Here is a 19,554-nt window from a genome sequence, read left to right on the forward strand (position 1 = left end):
TGTTCTGAAAACTTCAGCAATTAACTGCATTGTTTTGTATAAGAGCTTATTTATCAACTACTTGATATATATACACATACACACATATGCATACATGATTTTTTTTTTTTTTGAGGCCGCCCAATGTGAAATTTAAAGTTAGAACATCTAGACAGCTTAATCCAGCTGGAGGTCCTGCCCCTTTGTCTTTAGACTGTGACCTCTTGATTGGTGTTTATAATAATTGTATTTTATTATGGCTTCACCATTCTTTAAAACTTCAGTGAAACAAGGGTCAGCCTGGCCCTGCGAATAGAAGTTGAGGATTGGCTTGGGTTCTGTGAGATTCATCACTCTTGGGCACCCCCTCTGGTGCAGTGATGACCTCCTGAGTAATTAGGATGTCTTACTCATCACCACAGCACAGCAAACATTAAATCACTTTAAGAAAGTATCACTGTGATGTTGTTATTTTAAATATTTTTAAACATAATGAGTGTTAATAACTTGCTACTCCAAGGTTAATTGTAAAAATTCTTTCTTTCATTTCTTTTTTGTTGTTGTTGTTGAAATAGGAATTTATTTAAACCTAAACCAATGCAAGATTAATCTGTAGAATTCTCTGTTGCTATGCTGTGTATTCAGAATCATGCTGTCATAGACAATGATGTCATAGACCTCGGAATGACATCATTTTAGGTAAGAATGGAGCATTTTTGAGTTGCTGTGGCAGCTGTAAATAACATTCTACAAACAGACCATAAAGAAGCACACTATCTTTATTGAAAAGGAAAATTAAAACAGGATGGTGGGTTTCTCTGGTGTCATAGTCATAAGTAAGCCATTTTGAAATATTTTTCTTTGATCAACTGCATCAAGTGAGTTGCCCACTGTGCAGGCATGACGTACATGAGAAGAAAAGATGGAAACCATCACAGTCTAACACTTGACTCATCTTCTCTGGTTGGAGCTTTCACTGATTAAGTCCAGTCAGAGTTTATTTATATAGAGAGTCTTACAACTTCCATGTCACAAAGCAGCTTTACAGGAAAATCTGGGTCCAAGCCCCCATGATCAAGCCAACGGTGACAGTGGCATGGAAAAAACCTTAAGAGCAAGAGGAAGACACCTTGAGAGGAACCAAGTCTCAAGGGGAACCCATCCTCCTCTGGTTAACACCACATAGCAAAACAATAACAAAAGAGCAATACGAACAGAGAATGAGGTTAAACCATTAATATGAAATATTAATATACAGAAAAGAGAATGAGGAAGAGGAGAGTTCGCTGAAAGAGCTACTATATTGATCATGGAGACCATGATGATAATGGTGATAGGAAAGATGAAGATGATGAGAATCAATGTGAGAAGGTGTAGGATGCTTGTAGCACATGGCAGTCACTCTGATTTCCACCTATCGCTAACATGGAGGAACTAGAGTTAGTTTTGATTCAACCTAATAAAAGTATGTTCAGGCTTCTCTAACTTGGCTGTTCTTCGGAGCATGTTAGACTGTTAGATTATGATAAAGATGGCGAAAGATTTATTGAGAACATCCACAGGGCCAAACTGCTGACAAACATTTGAAAATACAATAGGCTATCAATGTCTTTCACTCTGATGGGCTGCAATGCAGACGTCTGGGGGTGCCCTTTCAACGCCTCAGGTGAAGTTAGTGTCCCAGGGTTGTCCTGGGACACAAACAGACCAAAAGCAACAACTCTTTACCAGTGAGTTACATCACCTTTCCTTTTAACAGCACTTAATCATTTGGAGACTGAAGACATTGATTGATCTTGTGTTGAAAGCAGTTTTTATTTGCAATTCTTCTGTTATAGAAGTCTTCACCTGTGTGACAGTGCAGGGCATTTCATAATGTGTCATAGGTTTTCAGTTGAAGACCGATCTGGACTGCAGGTAGGCCAGTCTAGCACCTGCACTCTTTGAAGTTAGAACATCTAGACTAAGGCTATGTTTACACAGCAGGTAAAAGTGGCCCAAATCTGATTTTTGTTTTTTTGTTTGGCTATTCACATTATGTTTTATATGTAACCCGTATGCGACATCAGCCTGAACAGTTCAGCTCCTGAATTGACCCACATGCACAAAAGAACAATGCTTCATGTGGCTCATCTAGAGGTAAACAATCATGATGGCCAGTAAACACCAGTTGCTCCAGAGCTTTCAGTTTTGTCTTCACAAGCAATTGGAATTGAAAATGTCAGATTCAACACATTTTTGTTGTTCCCACTGACACACAGATGACACATTTGAGTCACATATGGAGAAAAAGACTGGATTTGGGCCACTTTTACCTGCTGTGTAAACTAAGCCTTAGTGTGGTCAAGCTGTAATAAGCATTGATGTCTCTGAAAAAGACGTCATCTTGAGGGTAGCATAGTTTGTGACATTGTCAAAGTATATCTAAATCATGTATGTATATATATATATATATATATATACAATATATATACAGCTTTGTTTTGCTAACACTACCTAGCATAGCAGTGTTCGCTAAAGACCTGACTTGAAGTGAGCTTTGCAGCTGTTTAAATCAGACTTTACACCAGATCCAGCTCATCAACTAATTATAGAGCCCTTCAATGAGCTGATTCAGGTGTGTTGGGTCAGGCGTGCAGGTGAATGCCCTCTGCTAAAACCCACCCCCTGTTAAAAAGTGCCAAAAGTCAGTAGCAAAAGAAAGAATCCAGAAACAAAAAATATGTAATAGTAAACTTTTTTGAAATGTTTTTTCAAAAACATATTTTTGATATTTTGATAGTTAATATTTTGGTTGTGGATTTGGTCTTAAATTGCCCCTCACTCAGCTTTTTTTGGAATGTGATGCAAATAAATTTCAGAATGACAATATATTAAAAAAAAAAAGTTGATAATGTAAATCATTGAATTTATTGTCTTTGTACTGTTTTTGTTCAAATACAGGTCAAACTAGATTTACAAGTCACTGCACTGTATTTTTGCATTTCACATGCTGTCCCAGCTTTTTAAACATCAAGGTCTGTATTTCACATAGATTCATTATATTAATGCATGTTATCATAATAGATTTCTGAAGGGAATAACCACATTAATGTCCACACCATGATTCAAAATAACAATAAAAAATAAGTACACTGGTGTGTGTGTGTGTGTGTGTGTGTGTGTGTGTGTGTATGTATGTATGTATGTGTTTTGTAAGGCTATTTGCATCTCACTTATGAGCACCCCACCATGTGCCAGCACAAGGCTTCGTAATTTGTGTCTGGGTGGCCTCAGACACATATATTTAACTCCAGGAGTCTAAGATGGTCCTCTGCCTGAGCTGAGTTCAGCTAAGGCCAGCAATTCATGCATCATCACAGGCCTATCCCTTACACACAAGTGAATAGAGTGTTCACACTGTAAAACATCTTCCTTATGTGTGGATAAAGCAACAGATCAAAATAATTGAAGACTAATTATAGCAATTATGAAAATAATAATTCCATAATAACAACCAACTGATGTACTATTACGTACTATTATGACATCTTCAAAAGTATCTGCTTTTCCAGCACACATTTCTTTTGTAAACGTTGAAATAGCTCCTTTCGCCTGATTACTGTCAAGAGTTTTGCCACATGAGATGTCATGTGATTAGCTGTACTTAAAGAGGTGAACACGAGAATGATCAATATTTACTTTGTTCTTTTTATGGTTTAATTTCTACATCTTAATACTGAACTGTTTTTCTACACTGTGGGAAAGACTCACTGACTGCTGTCAAGTATTGAAGTTCGAAGCAAGCCTTCAGGTCAGGTGATAAATGTGAAAACCTGGTCAACAAAAACACCTCTATGATAAGGATCACATGGGTGACTTGCACATCTGTGAAGGCGCCATTAATGCTGAACCATATATATATACAAGTTTTGGAGCAACATATGCTGCCATTGAGATGACGTCTTTTTCAGGAAAAGCCATGAGTATTTCAGCAAGACAATGTCAAACTACATTATGCACAAATTATAACAGCATGGTCCTGTAGTCAAAAAGTCTGGGCGTTAAACCTGGCTGTGTGTAGTCCAGACATGTTAGCCATTGAAAACACTTGGTGTATTATGAAACAAAAAATATAACAAAGGAGACCCTGAATTATTGAGTAGGTGATCCTATATCAATCCTATATCAAATCAGAATGGGAAAACATTTACCGCAACTAAAGCAACAGCAACTCTTCTCAGTTCCCAAACACTTACAAAGTGTTGTTAAACAAAGAGGTGATGCAACCCAGTGGTAAACATGCCATAGTCACAACTTTTTAAAAACGTGTGGCTGGCATCAAATTCAAATTGGGCATATACTTTTCAAAAAACAATAAACTCATTGTCTTTGTACTATTTACAATTAAATACAAGGTTTTAATCATTTGCACATCATTGAATTCTGTTCTAATTTACATTTTACACAGTGTATCAACTTCTTTGAAACAGGGAATATAAAAATGAACTTTTTAAAAAAAAGTTAATTTAAAAATTAACTTAATGAAATTACAGACATGTTTTGTTTTGAGTTGTACTCTGTCAGACAAACTTACATTACTGGTGCCAGATTACAGGAACCTTCAATCTTTTGTCCTTAGTTAAGATCTGTCTTGGTCAAGATAAGATTTTTCAAAAGATTTACGTCTGTATTACAAATTTATTTTATCCTACAGCATCTTATCTCAAGTTAGGGAATCCTAAACTATGTGATCGAGGTAGATTATCAAGTGTTATTTCTGTTACCAAACAACCAGAACATGTACAGCTGAAATGTAAATGTGTAATCAAAACATTGATAAAGTGTAAGTTAGCTAGATACCTACAATAAAATGTAAACATGTAAAAGACTAATAAGTAATAAATAAGAGTAATAAGTAAAAGTATGGGGGAGATCCTGTCTTCAGTGTCTGGGGTTTTCTGGACAGCAGATTCCGGAAAAACTAGACTAAATTGTCCTAAATTCAGTTCTAACTGAAGCCGTCGTGGTGAGTAGGATAGGATGTTTCTGTAATTGAGCCCCAGAATTCAATTCAATTATATGACTATTTTATTATGTTCAGTTCAGTTTTATGTCGATAGATGAGGGGTGTCCAGTCTTACCCACAAAGGGCTGGTGTGGCTGCAAAATAACACCATCTTATCTCAACTGAAGGAATCCTAACCTACTTGGTTGAGGTTGATTATCAGCTGTTTGCAGACTGACCAGTTGAAGTGGAAACATCGATTGGATGTGGACACCCCTGCTTAGGGGGTTTTAAAACATTTTCACATAACCTTTAATAACAGAAATCTGGGTCTGAGTCTCTAATGCGCAGGTTTGGATGGCAATAAAAAACTTCCCAAGAGCATAAAGGAGAAACATTGAGAGGAACTATGTCTCAAAAGGGGCCCCATCCTCCACTGGTCTGCACTGGACAGCAGAATTATAGCAAATCGATTATTATTTTTACTTTTTGTAACACTTCCTTTTGAGTGCTCTTTTCTAGATGATTACTTTAAACAGATTATCAGTAGCACATCAACAACATATCTGTGGAGCAGCATTAGTGATGCACCTGAATACAGTGAACTAACCCTAACAACTTGTAGATGTTCTGTTGATACATTACTTGTATTAAGTAGATTTGTTGTTAATATGTTGCTTCCATTACGCAAAACCTAACCTTACCCAACACCTAACCCTAACCCTTGTCCTAATCCTAATTCTACGCTTAACCTCAACCTAAAGCCTAATCCTAACCCTCATATGATTTTGACATGTTACTGAGAGTCCGTTGAGTGTTTGTTTCATTAAAAAAGGACCAAAATAAAGTAAAAAAAAAAAGTGAGAACTTAAATGGCAATTAATAATTAATAAAAGTCAGTTTATATTGAAACTTTTTTGATAGGGCAGCGATGATTTACAGAGTTACACACAACAATATGGTTGATAAAGAGTTTACTATGGAGTTAAGTGTATGGGGTATACATTACTAAGGTCTTCATGTGATGGAAGGGTGGGAGAAAGAACTTTAGAAGAACCTCATGAGGGAAAACTAACTTACACAAACTGCTGTAATGACTTTTGTCTTCTAGCTCTAGTCAGCTATGACTTAGAACCACATAAAGACATGCAAATTAACAATTTGATCAGATTGTCGTTTAACAACAATGTCTGGAACTGATGTATAAGTGACATCAGCAAGATCTCACACATTGTTTTGCCCTTAGCACTCTGAAACTTTGATTGTGTCAGGGTGTATGGTTTCCAAATTCAAAGTTTACGGGAAGCAGCAGTGCACTCTGGGACGACAGGCCTGGGAATGCTGGGATATGAGGCATCATCCTGTGAATTCCAGCCAACAACTGGGCGAAAATTCTTAAGAAGAGCCTGGAGGGTTTTACAGAATCGCACTGCGGCTTTCTCATGTTTGGTAACTCACGTCTTAGAAAGGCAGTTATCTTTGTTTTATATGGTTCAAGCATTGTTTCTCCCTCGCTGATGTATTTCCTCTTGACTGTGGTGCAGATTGTAACCTCTCTTTACATGTGTTGGCCTCCATGAAATTCCCTGGAAGATCCAACTTACGAGCACATGTACAAAAGATTCATCACAATGAGACTCACCACTCAGCAGTGGAGGAGGCAGTAAATGTAGTGAGTTCCAGAGTCGTTATATTACATCCTTTGTTTATTAGTACACACTTTAAAAAGATGGTCCTTCAAAGATTCTGAGTAAAGTCAGTAGTTCTATCTAGAACTATGAATTCTACGTAGGACCATTTGCATGTTTAAATGGTTCTTTGCATGATGTAATTGTTCAGATTGATGAAGAATGTGTTGTATGTGGTTTTGTATAGAGCCTTTTTGAAAATGGTTCTATATAGCACCAGACAGGTTCTTTTATTGTTACAAGCTTGACAAGCTTGAACGGTTACAAATCAAAGTTAGCTGAAGTAGCATTTATGGCGGATGATGCCTATTGGAATAAGCATTTCTAAACATTTATGTAGGGTTATGTCAGTTGTCATGACAAGCTTATGTAGGTGTCATGTTACCTTATAAACAGCACCCCAACAGTAAAGTGTTATCCTGAATTTCACTCTGAATTTCAGCTCAGTGTAGTCTGTATGTAAGGCCTTCTATTTGAACACCAATGTTGCTCTTCAATACTCGCACCTGTGTTTTAGAATAAAAAAGGAATAAATATTTTTGTTTTTGAATATTTAGGATGAAATCCTTTTATGGCTATTGTCATAGGATTTTTCATGTGTGTGTGTGTGTGTGTTTTGTTTTTTGCAAAGCTTATATAGTGCATTGCACTAGACGTTTTTCCAGGGTAAATAACAGGTTCCACATTGTGTTATTCTTACACTTTGGCACATTTTAAATCTGTTACGGTAAAGTATTAGCAAATAGAGCAGAGGCCAGTCAACAATAATGAAGGCTGAACCCTGTGAAATCATTCAGTGTTTAGTTGACTGAACAAAAAAATTTACTCTCTGTAATTTGTGTTTGTATGCAGTATCTGTGTGTGTGTGTGTGTGTGTGTGACTATGTGTGCTTGTATGAAGTATTGATTGCAAGTTGTAGTGTTTGATGGAAAAGCCTGGCCAGCAAGCCTCTGTTTTGTGGTTGGTGTAATGTAGCGGGTAACACCTCTGCCTTAGACTGGGGTTCAATCTCTGCCTGGGTAAGCCCCCTATACTACACCAATAAGAGTCCTTGGGCAAGACTCCCAACGCTGCCTCCGCCTACCTGTGTAAAATGATCAAATTGTAAGTCACTCTGGATAAGAGAGTCTGCCAAATGCTGTAAATGTAACTGTGTTGAGAATATTACTTCTGAACTTAAAAAAGTGCTAAAGGAACTGAGAAAAACTGTAATCATTGCCTAAGTTTTTGTTTAAACCAAAGGGCTGACAACTGTAATATGTTCATGATTATATGACCAAAAACTAAAAAATGTTGATTAAGTGACTGGGATATACAATGATGGGATACTGAAAGATCTAGATTCTCAAGTTCTAATAGATTTATCACTCATTACTAGCCCACACTCTCTGAAATAAAGGTACCAACCTGTCACTGGGGTAGTGCCCCTCTTATCACTGGGGTGGTATCATCAAGGGTACATTTCAGTACCTTTAGTCAGGGAACATAATTGAACCATAATAACTCATTTGTATTGATTCTTATTCTCACCATCTCCTCTCCAGGCTTTTATTTTATTGTTCTGTTTTAAAACATTAGGTTATGAAAAGGTGAATTTTTTATTTACTTTATATAACGTTACTTATTTATGGTGCACAAGTACATTTAAGGTAACATTTACATTGTTTGTACCTTGATGAACATAAAATGTACCTGCACAAACAAACAATACCATAACCAGGGACAGCTTTAGCTCAGCATACCTCAGTAGCCGGCACAGACCGCCACGTCCCTTTCTGTAATTTTACACCCCCATGCGTGATTTCCTCACACTTTCTCTTGGAATATGGATGAAATAGTTGTTATTGCTTCAATATGGTACAGCATTTATGTTGTACTATCTTCTTCTTGAATGGTGCTCCTTAAAACTGTGTTTAGCTGCATGCTACATTTTTAGCAGGTCTATCTAGCAGAGCCATTTACATCCCTATATGGTGCCATTCCAGTGCATTCTGACATGATGTTTTCAAACATCCCCCCTATTTATTCTCTGTACCAGTGCTTCCTTACCCAGGTCCTGGAGGCCCACTGCTCTGCTTATTTTGGTGATTTTTCTGCTCCCAACACACCTGATCTAACTAATAAGCTCTTTAACAGATGCTTATTGGGCTGAACTGGGCAGGTTAAGGCAGCAAAAGCATTAAAATGTGCAGGTCCGTGGGCCTCCAATACCAGGGTTGGGAAATACTCTATACACACTATACTTTACAATGTCTTTTGAATTCAGAGAGATTAGTAAGAGAGATAAAGTCATTATGCTTAATAATTTTGCTCTTGAATGTATAAGACAGTTTTGTCTGTTGCTTAGTTTGGAATTTTACAAAATAACAGTTTTCATTCAGAATTCAGAATATTTCCAAATGTTCTGATATTTATGATGGGTTATACTTAGTCTTATCTTCTTTGAGGCCTTTTGCTTTATCAAAGTGTGTGTGTGTGTGTGCCTGTGTGTGTGCGTGCGTGTGTGCGTGCATGTTTGTGGGAGGTATCTGCAATTTAGAACTTAGTGAAGAAAGTGATGCCACATGTGGTTTGGTTTTGCTGGGTTGAGATGTTAGCTGTGCATGCATTTGTGTGTGTGTGTGTATTTGTGTGTGTGTGTGTGTGTTCTAGAACTGCTCGTTCTTGATGTTCTGTGAGTCAGAGTGAAACTTGCTTTGCTTATCCAGAACCTCCTGGCCCATCTTTCACCCATATGCCCCTTCTTCATCCAAACTCTGTGCACCATCACCACCAAAACACACATGTTCTCTACACCTCACGCAAACTGAACATCATCCGTAATTCAATTATGTTTGATTATGCCTCAACTTGAAAGTCAAAGCCTTTGAAACCTCTAAATCACCTCCATTTGTAGTGCATTACCTAAGTAGCTCAACAAATGCAGCATGTAGCAAGAGCACATTTTGTTCTTTAAACACAAGCAGGATTTGGCTTGGCCTTTCTCAGCTTCTTTGTATTTCCGACTTTGATCTCAGAGTCCCTCATCACTACATGATGTGTGTGTGTGTGTGTGTGTGTGTGTGTGTGTGAGAGAGAGAGAGAGAGAGAAATGCAGTCTTATAGGCTGCTTTTGAGGTCAGCAAGGCCATGGGATGTCCTTTTCCTCATTTTACATTGAATGTCATACTCATATTCATTGCATGTGCCATTGGTGCAACTTGGCAAAGCTCATATGAATGCAGACCCTTCCCAAAATTCCTTGTGATTCAGGCTACAACCAATTGTAGATATGGTTGTTTATGTCGCTGCTTGTTGCTCAAGCAATGATGACGTGTTAAAATGCACTTTTTTATTTACCTCTTAAACCCAAATCTGGGGGCCAAGAGTTTGCTTCTTCACTTACCACTACATAATATACATTAGACAGTAGTTACCAAATAATTAATAAGAACACCATAACATACTAATTACCAAACAGCACTTTATTGAAGAGCAGCATCCTTAAGGCTACATGACATCATAATCCTTCAACTCACATAAACCTACATGAATAATTATAAAGGCTTATTCCAACAAGTGTCAGTTGTCATAAAGGCTGTTTTTGTAATGCCATCCATCCATCCATCCATTTTCTAAGCCGCTTCTCCGTCAGGGTCGCGGGGGGGTGCTGGAGCCTATCCCAGCTGTCATTGGGCGGAAGGCAGGATACACCCTGGATGGGTCGCCAGTCCATCGCAGGGCAGACAGACAGACACAGACAGTCACTCACACACTCACACCTAGGGGCAATTTAGCACATCCAATTGGCCTGACTGCATGTCTTTGGACTGTGGGAGGAAACCGGAGAACCCGGAGGAAACCCACGCAGACACAGGGAGAACATGCAAACTCCACACAGAGAGGACCCTGATCACCCGGCCAGGGAATCGAACCCAGGCCCTCCTCGCTGTGAGGCGACAGCGCTACCCACCACTTTTGTAATGTTGGTGTCATTTAAGTTTGACTAACTTTTGTTTTGTGTAGGAATGTTAAGCACCAAGTTTAAATAGTAAATGTGATTCCAGGTTAACTTCAACCCCTTAAAATCTCAGGCTTATTCAACAGGCTTATTACTCAGTAACTACAGGGACTTCTATGCAAACTGGTTGAGTATTTCTTAGGTTATAGAAGTGTGCAATAAAACTTTGGACCTGCTGACCATCCCTGGTAATTTAAGGGATTAAGTGTGAATTTCTTGGGTCATTTAATTAGGTCATTACATGGCAAAAGCACTTGTATTGATGCATTTATGCATTTGCCTCTATGAAAGTCATCCATAGGGGTCACAAGATGAGAATCTGTTAAGATGCAGTAAGATCAGTCTTAAAATCCTCTTTTTTATATTGGCCAGTTTAGCTCTCTCTTTTAATGCTAATGTCTTTCTGTTGTTGAAGTGCTGGTTGAAATGTGGAGTTGGGGCCACTGAGAGTCCATGGGTTACAGATTGCTGCTATGTACAGTGTGTTTAAAGAAGGTCTTGTATACGGTAAGCTAATGAAGCGCTGCTTTGCTGTTCAGTGGTGCATATCGCAGAGCCTCAGATAGACTGTATACTTTTTACGCTTGTTCCCATGCAGACTGAGTTTGACAGTTATCACTGAGATCTCAATGCAGTGTGTTGTATAGGATTTGGAACAGTCAAGCTTCTCATGTCATCACTCAACGCTGGACAACATGGTTTACATTAAACTCCACTACCAACATGGGGATAGCTTTACAGTCAAGCAGGCTGCATGACTTTTTCACAAAATAAACTGCATTTAAAGTTTAAAAAGTGCCCCAAAATGAGTTTGTTTGTGTGGACATCCAAGAAAAACAGTTTCATGCTAAGAATGTGTCCCTTAGTGCATGCACTAATCTAAGCGACTGTATAAGACTCTACGCTTAGGACATCAGGTCAACATGTGAAATGGATGTTTTGGTAAATAATTTTCATTGTGGGGCTTTTTCCTCTGAGACGCTTCCACAGCCTGCCACAAAGGAGCTGAAGCATGCAATAGCAATGAGACAGAAACCAGAGCTCACAGGCACCTTCTGCCTACACTTTGGTCTTTGCTGGGTGATGATGTTACAACCACCTGAGCCCATGGTCAGTCAGTCTGTCTTATCCATTACACCCATGACAATTACTCTTACTTAAAGTTGGAGCTTTGGTGACATCATGACCCCTGAACAGAGCGTGGAGTTCTGGTATGTAACTGGTCTGTGCCATGTGCAAATGATTTGCTGTTTTTTTTTTTTTCAATTTCTGTAATGAGTAGAAAGTTTTGAACCTTGGGTCAAGCAACTGCTTTGGGAAAATTTGGACACAGAGGTATCAGGACGATGCAATATGAGAATAATCATTTGCATTCGTTACATTCATAGCTCATGCAATGCAACAAACTGATTTTGAAATAAGTCTGGATTGTCGACTTTTAATCAATAACAGATCTGTGTTTTTTAATAGGAGATATTTCATTATGACTTCAATTAAATTTTATTATCGTGCATTTATTCTGAAAGAAAATACAATTTATGACATTACTTATTACTATGTAATTAATTATGTCATTATATAATTACATACAAATGTTAATGCACATCAAAAAGCAAAATGGCATTAACTCTACACTTTAATTTGACATTTTTTTGCATGCTTTGTTTTCAGTGCTTCACATAAATTCTAAATTTAATGGGTCAGTCTTCTAACAAGAGAAATTCTCTCACTTTCCCTCTCGGCACTGCCCCACCGTGACCAGATGCTGTGGGTAGTACCCAGCATTCATCACTGTTACCAGCCTCATCTACATAAGCAAACAAACTCAATGCTGCAAAAGATCACACGGTGGGAACAGCGATGCCGTCTCAAAGGCTGAATCACACGCTGGACCTTCTCACTCTCTGAAGCTCTGATTTACGGCCCTCGTAAAGGAGCCCAGGCCGGAGATGAAGAAAGGGAGAGAGAAAGAGGGAGGGGGCGATCCGGTGTGCTGGGAGGCCGCGGTCTTTCTCCCTCGCAGACACCTCTGTCATGCCAACTATTGTTTGTGGAGATTTACAGGCAGAGCGAGAGTCTGTTAGCGCTAAGTTCAGCACCACACACTCCCCTCCAGCCATAGCACAATGAGCTCTGGAGAGCCACGATTGGATTCGAGTGGCAGCAGAAGCAGGAAAGCCAGCTGTTTAGCAGTGAATAGAAATTGTTGTCAATGCAGGAAGATCAACAGGTGTCATAGGCTTTTGTATTTATTCCTGATTTGTGATAGTCATATAACTCCAAGACCATCTAAACATGTTTCATTGCTTTTCAGTAAGTAAGACATGGATTGGTTGAGGATTGGCTCTACATTATAAACAAAAAATAAAGTCGGTGTTGAAATTTGAAGCTTTCTGCAGAAATTCTTTTAACAATTCTTAACTTTTAAGTTTAGTCAAAAGTTCTTCCAATTGACATGTTGGTGCTGAATTCAAGTTAGGGATACAAATTACAGTTTAACTTGAGCTCACGCCAAAAAACTGTGAATTGCCTCCCCAGAAGCTGAGCTTGCATTAAGTTTTTGGTGAATTCCCCATATGATACAGTGTCCTCAGCTTTGGGGGACAATGCACCCCTCTCAGACTTCTGACTGTGGAGGGCTGATGCCTCATTGAGATTTGAATGCATGATCTCAATAATTAAGCAGTTAGACAGTCACATTACTCTGAAACTGTAAAATTAATGGAACTGCCTAAGTGCTGCCCCCATCATTGGGAAATCACAAGTCCAATCCACAGTGATGCCACTGCCATCTGTAGAGTCCAAGAGAACATAAAAGGCCTCGCTTTCCCTGGGTAGGTAAGAAGGCCCTTCTTTCCCCCAATCACCCAGCATGATGCTAGCCAAGTGTTTGGCAGTTTGGCATAGCTAACATGCTTTTTACAAGTTGAGACAGTGCATTAAATGTACAATGTTAGCATAAGTGTGGAGGCTGTAATTAAGCGAGCACAGAGAGAACTCTGAGAACTGAGTTCTGGGCGGCTTGGAGCTAGAAGGCCAGACCACCCCTTTTGATGGATGGAGGTAGCAATAACAAAGGGCTGAGGAACAGGGAAGAGATGGAGCGGTGGTGGACTATGAAAATTTCAGCACAGAAAACAAATGGGAATTTATAGGCCAGTAGATTGGAAGCAGAATGGTTTTCATGCATAGTCCACACCCCAAGCTCCAGTTATTGTACTCATAACTCCATATAATTACCACATTTGCTTAGTGAAGAATTATGCTAATTCAGTCCTCTATGTGTGATTGAATGTTTGAATATGAAAATGTTGAGAATGCTTAAATTAACTGCCAAAAAATGTATTATGGCAGACAAGAACTGCAGTGAAATCTATCCAAGAACAACATTGTCTGTTTTCCCTCGTTGTCCTCCAATATGCACAAAATTGCTTTGGACCCTTAGTTGTTTTCTTGGAGAATGATTTCTACAAAGCTAACATCTGCCAGAAGATATTAGCGAGGGAACCTGAAGGATCGAAGAACCATGTTTCAGATTTCCAAGCATCTGATATGTTATTTCAAGTCGCTCTTTTGGAGGAAATCTAGTGCCAGGTGAGATCATGTTAAATGGTCCACACTTCAAGTACTGTAAGATGTATTATTTTGTGTAGAACACGCTGTGAACACAAGGCTTCAAGAGTAATCACTGTGAGAGTGCAAGCCCGCCTGAGTTTTGCATGGTCCGTACACTGCTTGTCACATTTCAAAACACAGTGTGGTTTCTGCGGTTCCTCTCGCCAACATCTTTCTGCACAAAAATTGCATTCAGTTTAGTTCTCATTATTCCCAGGGAATAAAAGAAGTAAGGAAGACGAAAATGGCCAAGGTTCCCAAAAACAGTGTTTTTGTACAGCTCTTCTGGAGAACTGGGCTAAGTGTTACCTCTCCTCCCTGGAGGAGCTGAGCAAGTGAAGAACAGAGGAAGAGAGGGAAAAAAGTCGAATAAAGTTGAGCAAAGCAGATGGAAGAATAATGATCTTGCTTTGTTGCAGGGGGTCTTCACTGATCAGAACACTGACTGCTTTGGATTACGGTGAAGGGTGTTCGGACCCCCTCGTTCCTCCGGAAAAACAATGAGGGGAGGCCAGTGTCCAAAAGCCCCAGCACCCCGCATCCAGCAGGATGGCTGCAGCAGTGCCTCCCCGCCTCGCTGTTTATCTGCCTGTGTGGGACATGGCATATCTCCAATCAACGGGCCTTGGCTCAAGCTCCAGAAGCTGCTGGAGGTGGTTTAGAAGCATAGGTCAGCTGCTTTTGGTTAGAGTGCAAAGCATCAGGAGTCTTCAACATCCCAGCATCCTCTTTGATAATCCAGCAGGTCCTGGCCTCAGGCTATAATTGATGGAGAGCTACCCTGCTGCCCAAGAAGTAAGGAACCTCCTTAGTTTGTTACATATTCAAGCAAAAGAATATGAGAAGACAATAACTACATATTTTCTGCTTTCATAGGCTTCATAAAGTAAAAAGTAAAACAATGAAGTACCACACATTGCTTTAAATATGGATTAAATAACTACTTCCGCCTCAGTGCCCCTGCACCATGACCACATACCCTATTCCCCCTGCATGCAGTCTACTATTATAGTTATTGAGTGTGGATGTATATTTTTCCAACAACTAGAAACACAGTTCATCTCCTTAAAATACATGAGCATGAACACATCAAACATACTGTAGCTTAGCTGAGAACTGTAGTGACTGCAAGTTACCTAGTTAGTTAGCTAGCCAGTATGAGATAGCATGTTAAAATGAAGCAGCCATCTGTAGCCTTTGTACATAGCGCTGCTGTTTGAAGAAAACCTTGTATCTCCATTTTTGTCGTTTTTCAGTTTTTGACATAATTTGAAAATGTCTGTTGCCCCTTACATTGTATATAAATTTCATGATGAATGGATCAAAAGAAATGGCCCAAAATGACTTGGAAATGTCTGGTTCCATTGATTTACATTAAAAGTAAAACTTCTCCTGTGGCTAACTTACCATTCCTGCATTTTAGTCCTGCAGTTCCTCGCTCCAATCTAATATCCAATCAAATCCTGTATTTTCATTTCTGTATTTCTTTAGATCTTGTTTAAGTAACTTTCTGTTTTTTATCATGCACCCCCCACTCCTCATTACACTTTCTTCATCTCTCTCTATCTAGTCTTCTTGTCCACTTCTAGTCAGTAGCACTTTCCCAAGTGCTATCATTATGCTTTGTTTTGAGGGTGGTGACATTGGCATGATTGATGGACACAGAGAGCACAGTGGGTCACTAATGTATGTGGATATGTGCACTCCAGTGATTGCCTAGCACATGTGATTTGTCCTGGGTGTTCTCCTTTGAAACAACCATTCAAAAAACTCACTCTTTTAGCAGCCCACATAAATAGCTGCCCACCAAGAATTGCCCCAGTCCTTTCAGTGGCCCATCCAATGGCTAGCCAGATCTATGGCCAGTCCAATCTAAGGCAATGTTTAGATCACACTTTTGGTCAAATCCTCGTGTCAGTGCGACCTTTAATACTGGCCAGTATGAAGTGCAATTATTGAGTGTTATACAGAAGTGACACACAGTTAATAAGACTAAAGTTTCTAGTCTATTTTTTGCTTTTTACCATGAGCTACACAGCACTAGAAACATATAAAGTAATCTCCCATTTCTCATTCACAGTGACCTTAAATAAATGTCCAAAAAATGTCAATGAAATGTTTTATTGTGTTCCACACTCAAGATAAGAGTTGAATGAATTACATGTAAACATAGAACAAATACATTGTCATTATTATTATACCTTATTATTATCCCACAATCTCACTATGTAATAGTTAGTCCTGTGTTAGTTAAGTCTTAGTCTTTTATCATGGTCTGCTATCGTGTTTGCTTATTGGATAAACATTATATTGGGTGAAAGTTAACTGAAAGCTTAAGGGCATTAAGATGAGTTTATGTCATAGTTCACTTCACAAAATATTTGATGTGTCTTAGGACAACCTCTACGTGTAGCGACTGGCTTTACTTTGTCAACCTCTGGTGTAACTTTGCAATTTGTGGCCCACAAAATAAAATATAGATATATTTTTTAAAAAGTGCTATTATCAGAAATAACAACATGACTTTCGGATCGAGTGGTCGGACCTAAATGTTAGTTATACCATTGGCTTCATCTTTCAAGAAGTAGAGATGAGCGTATCTGCTTTACCTTTATTGTGAGGTTTTATTTCTATAGTTTGCATTATTTCTTTTTATTTCTTCAATAAATCTTTGTTTAATAAATATATATCTTGTTCTATATGTCTACAACTAAATGTTATATCGCTGTTGTCGGAAGAAAACCTCGTATGTCCAAAATGGGAACTTTACAGGAGAAGGAAAAAGCCCACTTTACTTTTAACGTAAGTATGACTTTCCAAGTCATTTTGGGCTGTTTATTTTAGTCCATTCATCATAAAATTTATACACAATGTAAAGGATGACAGGCATTTTCACATTATGTCAAAAACTGAAAATTGTGAAAAATGGAGATACAAGGTTTCGGTCCGACAACAGCGATATGTTGCTGCTAGTCCTGGCCTGGACACTCCTGTAAGACATTTTTCATTTCAGTGATGTTTTCTTTATGAGAAACAGTCAGTTGGATCAACAGCAACTTCATTTGCAAGATTTTTGAGGGAGGGAGAAAATCCACTGGTGCATGTAACTTGGGAAGAATGCATATTTGGTGTTGCCTTTAAGCTTCACAAACTGAAGATCTTTGGCAAGAGTTCTGTTGGAGAAAGGATTTCACAGTCACGAGTCTGTATCACAATCTAGACTCAGACAGCATTCTCAAAGTCTGATGGCCAAGCATCAGCAGTTTGACCAGCGTCAGTCAAACGTGAGCAAGACATTTCACCTCAAAAAGACTTAGCAAGCAGACTTAGCTTTGTGCTAAAACAAGACATTAAATGAATGTACTATGTAGTCATTAAGGGACTGATTAATAAAAACCAAAGTACATTTCAGGGGTGACACTTCATTCTGAGTGGTTCTTTTAGATAAAACAAACACTCAAGAGACCCTCAGTAACAATTTGAAAACATATGAGGGTTAGGCTTTGGGTTGAGGTAAAGGTTAGGGTTAGGATTAGGGCCAGGGCTAGGATTAGGTTTAGGTTTTCGGTAAGGTTAGAGTTTGCATAATGGAAGTAACATATTAACAGCACATCTACTTAATGTAAATAATGTATCAACAGAACATCTACAAGATATTTACTTCAATGTATTCAGATGCTTCACTGCTGCTACTTCACTGATATGCTGGTGATGTGTTACTGATAATCTGTTAAGAGTTTTTTAGTCATCTACAAAGAACTTCAAATAAAGTGTTACCATTTCAGATGATGGAGCACGTCTGTTGTTCTATCAACAACTGCATTTTATGTTGCGCTAACAAAGTCTGTATACATAATGGGTGCCCAAACTTTCTTTCTTGGGGGACCAAAGTAGAACATTTGTGGTGAGCTGAGGGCTTAAAATCCAAAATACTATACAAATAAAGGGGTTTCAATTTGAGCTTCAGTTGACTATCTACAGATGAACATGAAGCACATCAAATATGCACATCTGAGTTTATCTGTTAGTCACCTGAGGTTTTGGTCTGCTGATCCTAACAGTACATTCCATCTCTCCCTGTTCCTGTAGGTCAGTGTGTTCCTCCTAGAAAAACACATTACCACATCACACAAACACACATACACTCAGAACCTTTGATGCTCATGAGCATCATTTATCAGTAGTAATTGTCCTGCTCAACCAGCCTGAAGACTGCAGGTTCTCTTTCACCACACTTCAGTACTTGTCTGTCGTTGAAGGGGAGTTCCTCCAATTTTTCTAAATTTAAGCCTAATGAGACGCTTGAGATAAAGTCAGTCAGAGTGCTTTGATGTGAAATGACTCATTCTGGAGAAACTTACTGACTTTTTTACAATAGGAACCAGAAACCCATGTCTGCAACACAAATATAGCCATTTTATGTACTATACAAAACTACCAGTGAACCTACCCTCTGAAAAAAAGATGGTTCTTCAAGGGTTCTTTAACAAAGACAGTAGTTCTACATAGAACAATGAACACTCAAAGAACCCATTGCATGGTAAAATGTTTCTTTTCAGGGTGAAATAGTTCTTTAGATTGATGGAGAATATGTTGTATATGGTTCTACACAGCACTGAAAAGGGTTCTGCTATTATTATGATGTCAAGCTTTTAACAATAGAAGAACCCTTTTCAAAAAGGTTCTATTTAGATCCATGCACAACTCATTCTACATCAATCTGAAGAACGATTGCACCATGCAAACAACCCTTTAAGCTTGCAAATGGTTCTTTGAGTGTTTGTGGTTCTACATAATCATTGTTTTTTTTCTAAAGAACCCTTGAAGGACCATCTTTTTTTTTGAGAATGCTCAAGTGAACCTACATGAGGTTTCATATGTAATGTCAATGATGGTAAAATTGTGGGAAATCTGAAAATAGTTTTCTTTGGAGACTACTTTGACTTACAACACCCTGCATGAACCTCTCCAATATCAATGAAATTAAAAATATGTTTTAGGCCAAAAGCTTATCTCAAAACTCTAAAATAATGTGTCAGGTATCAGGCAGTGCATTCATGACCACTTCATATCATATATTTCTCTGAGGGGGCTTTCAGAGGTTGACTTCTCTTTCCTATCACTGAATAATTCTGATGCAACAAGTATTTACAATGGTGCATCAGACCACTGTGAATGACTTATGCTTTCAACCTAACCATTTAATTATGAGGAAATGTTGAAAAATCTGTGGATTTCCCTTTTGAGACATGCACATGCTCATCTTAGAAAACGTTTTGAAAAG

At 38.6% G+C, this 19,554-nt stretch overlaps 1 long non-coding RNA gene across 1 annotated transcript in view; it reads left to right on the forward strand.

Annotated features, from left to right (window-relative positions):
* Positions 1-14,818, forward strand: part of LOC119263184 — a 66,063-nt gene extending 51,245 nt beyond the window's left edge. The window contains exon 3 of the long non-coding RNA XR_005130176.1: positions 14,690-14,818. This is a non-coding gene — a long non-coding RNA (uncharacterized LOC119263184). The remainder of the gene's footprint in view (positions 1-14,689) is intronic.
* Positions 14,819-19,554: the final 4,736 nt, after the last annotated feature.

This window comes from Pygocentrus nattereri, chromosome 4 (genome assembly GCF_015220715.1).
Source record: "Pygocentrus nattereri isolate fPygNat1 chromosome 4, fPygNat1.pri, whole genome shotgun sequence".
NCBI classification, from domain to species: Eukaryota; Metazoa; Chordata; class Actinopteri; order Characiformes; family Serrasalmidae; genus Pygocentrus; species Pygocentrus nattereri.